At 33.1% G+C, this 3,445-nt stretch overlaps 1 pseudogene; it reads left to right on the top strand.

Moving 5' to 3' along the window:
* Positions 1-2,025: 2,025 nt before the first annotated feature.
* LOC122126358 lies at positions 2,026-2,125 on the top strand (annotated as a pseudogene).
* Positions 2,126-3,445: the final 1,320 nt, after the last annotated feature.

Here is a 3,445-nt window from a genome sequence, read left to right as displayed (position 1 = left end):
ATTGTAACTTGCTCCCTACACTTGAAAATCTTGTAATGTCACTATCATCTACTTGTCAACTGTTATTTTGGCAAATGTGATTTTAAATAGTTTATTTGAAAATGAATATACTTTCAGGAGATTAAATGTAGGTTATCATTGGTTTGAGAATGGCAACATTTTTATACTACAGAACCTAGTTTTACTGAAGTACCAGTGTTTTGAAGCACTAAAGACCTTCTTAGTTAATGATTTTCTAAATTATATTTGACCTCTAAATCAAGTTTTTCTAGCCTTGGTAGTCCAATTATGGATCTATCATTCCAGAAACTATTTTTTGGCTGCAATGAAATCTTTCATTAATCATTAGGAGAGGGGTATTAAAAATAATCTTGTTCATGTGTGATTTTGTTCACTCAGATGGGCTGGTCATCTGTAAATTGAAAGTTTGAATTACAGTACTTTCTCTCAGATTTTGTGATCTCATCTTTCATTGAAAGTTGCTTAGCATTTCACAATTGATTACTGCTTATTCTTGAAAGGAATTGGGGCACTGTAATGTTATAGGAAATGAGAAATCGAGATGAGTCTTCAATAATTTCCGCTGGCATGTTGCATGGGCCTATGTGAGAAGTCTTGCGCTTGTTATCTGATGGTGCAGATAAGTGGGACCTGGTGTCCTAGGACCATGGGTCCTCCAGAAGAATAATAGCTTTTAGACATCATATCAGCAAAATTTGTGTATAATCACTAAGAATGCTTCAGAAATATGGATTAAAACACTTTGGGACCAGCGAGTTAAAACAATAAATAGAGCATCAGAGTAAAATCCCTTATAGATTAGCAGAAAAAAATACTGTTATTTTACCATGTGAATTCAGAAGACTACGAACACTTAGAAGGTATCACAAGTTTATAGCAAAGACATTGCATTGATACTTTTTATATTCTAATATATATTCTAAACCTAATTATTTATATTCCAATCCATTTATGGGAATAAATGTCAATATATTTGTCAAATTATCAATTCTAGTAAGATTCACTGTGTGAAATTTAAAATCAGCACATATAAATATAAAGTATATAAGTATATATAATATAAAAATTGTTTTGCATTGTTGTGTTGTGGTTAGGGAATCAAAGGCAACTCTGTTTTAAAGTATTATTCCATTATCTCTAACTTAGCTTTTGGTAGAGTTAGACTTAAAGCTTTACCATTTGTAGATTTACAGCCTAGAGCCAAGAGGAAACACTGTGATTAAAGCATTACCAATTTAAGGCCTAATATCTAGGAGAAACATATGGACTGCTCCAGGAGCTATGGAAATATTTGGTGATAGAAAGTCAGTAGTGTAAGTTCCTGCCTAGTTGGATGATAGACAGGCCAGGACAGTAGGTAATCATGCATATGAACAATTTTTTCACCTTCTTGGCTTTAGCTACTTTTCAAATGATAAGTATAATAAACAATTATATTTTGATAAAATACCTTCCATTCTGAACAATTCGGTCTAAACGGTTCATCTCTCTATGATCCCTTGTAACTAAGATTAGTTTTGTTTCAGTAAGACAATCTATGCTGTCAGGGTAAGATATTGTGGTTGGTCTGTTCCTACATGGAAGAAGGGTAAAGGTTCAGGCAGACATTTGTCCCAGCAAGACTTCATTTGAGAAATTTTAAGCTGCAGAAATTTAGAAGTACCTCTTAAGCAAGGCTTACTATGAATCCATTAGCTCCACAAAGCTAACTCAGTTGATAAATAAGTCCTGGAAAAGCCATCACTTTTGGAATTAGCTGTAACGGCTACAAAGTATGATCAAATTTAACATGAAAACGAAAAATAGTCATTGACAAAAAAATTGTAAATGTGAACAATCGACCAAACGATATCAGTTTTTTTTCCACTATATACAGAATTTTAGAGAAATAAGATCAATAGCATTTTTAGGAACAATAAGGGTTCCTTGTTACAAATAGGCATCCATGAATATATACCTGTATAAAGATTGCATCATTAAGTACTTAAATTTAGAGGATTCTACATGCTTCAGCAGCAGGTCTACACAAATTACAACAATACAGAGATTAACATGGCACTTGCACAAGGATGATAGGAAAATTTGTGAAGTATTCCTTATTTTTCATTCTTCTGATGCAAGAAATGAAAAACAGTTATTAAAAAGTTGATTACAAAAATACAGGTGTAACAATACATGTAATTCATAGAACTAAAGGTTAGTTTTACATCATTGTATTAAATCTTCACCTTCAAAAAGCCTTTACATTGCATAACCTTTACAAAACTTGAAATTAGATAACAATGTCATTTTATCCAAAAGAAATAAAGTAATATTAGGCCCAGGAAAAAAAGGAATCTTAAACTTCTTCTATGTGGAATGCAATCTGATAGGACACATTTATTAATGAACCTATACATTATATAACAATGTAGAATTCAAATTATTATATCTAGGAGCGAATGAAATAGATTATGGACATTATACAAACATAGATATACTTTTTTCAAAAAAGCACCAGGAACATCTTTAGTGTCTATACTATTCATTTCAACAGATAAGTTAAAATTATTTCTGATTTAAAAAAAATCACAAACTCTGCTGAAATCATTATAGATGTATACAAACAACGAATACATTTTGACAACAAAGTCAGGCAATTCACTTGGAAGAATACCATGGAATCCATGAATTTTTAAAGTAAGATATTGCTGTTGCTTTGTATTGTGAAAAAAAATTTGTAAGGACACAAAGGATGGACTGGCATTTTTGAAATTTAAGAAACTTATTCAAACCATTACGACTTAGGAGAACAATTTGTACAACCTTCCACAACTTCAAAGAGGTAGTGATACATACTTATCCTTTTGGCAATATCAAATGCAGTTTCTTCCAAGTTGTTCTTCAGACCTGGTTTGATATAGTGGTTCAACAGAAGTACATACATGGTATCTTTGCTATTTCTATTCCTAGCAGTAATATGCAAGGGGGTCAAGAGGCCTTTAGTTTGGGGATTGGTATCTGCATCATGATGAAGTAAGAAAAAAGCCACTCTGGTTTTATTCCCCATGTAAGCACTGTGCAGGGCTGTCCAGCCGTTCAGAGCTACTGCATGAATATCTGCCTTGAGCTACCAACTCATGGACAATGTCTAAGTGACCACTCTAGGCTTCCTGATGAAGAGGGGTATACTCATCCTCATCACAAGTATTCAATTGGGTGGCTTATTTGGAAAGTAGTCTCCACACCATAGTAAGGCGATTAATTTCGGCATCCCAAAGAAGAAATTTGCTTGGATCCTACTCCATTTTTTTCTTGTAATTGATGCCATTCCTCACTTTTTTCTTTTGTTCCTTGTCTTCGTCAGAGTTACCTAACAAGAGAATTTGAGTTCCAGTGGGAATGAGATGTCAATGTATTTCCCCAATAGTTCACATTGGTTGAA

This window comes from Dipodomys spectabilis, unplaced genomic scaffold, assembly GCF_019054845.1.
Source record: "Dipodomys spectabilis isolate Male_0828 unplaced genomic scaffold, ASM1905484v1 ptg000275l, whole genome shotgun sequence".
NCBI classification, from domain to species: Eukaryota; Metazoa; Chordata; class Mammalia; order Rodentia; family Heteromyidae; genus Dipodomys; species Dipodomys spectabilis.
This window is presented reverse-complemented; position numbering and strand designations above follow the sequence as displayed.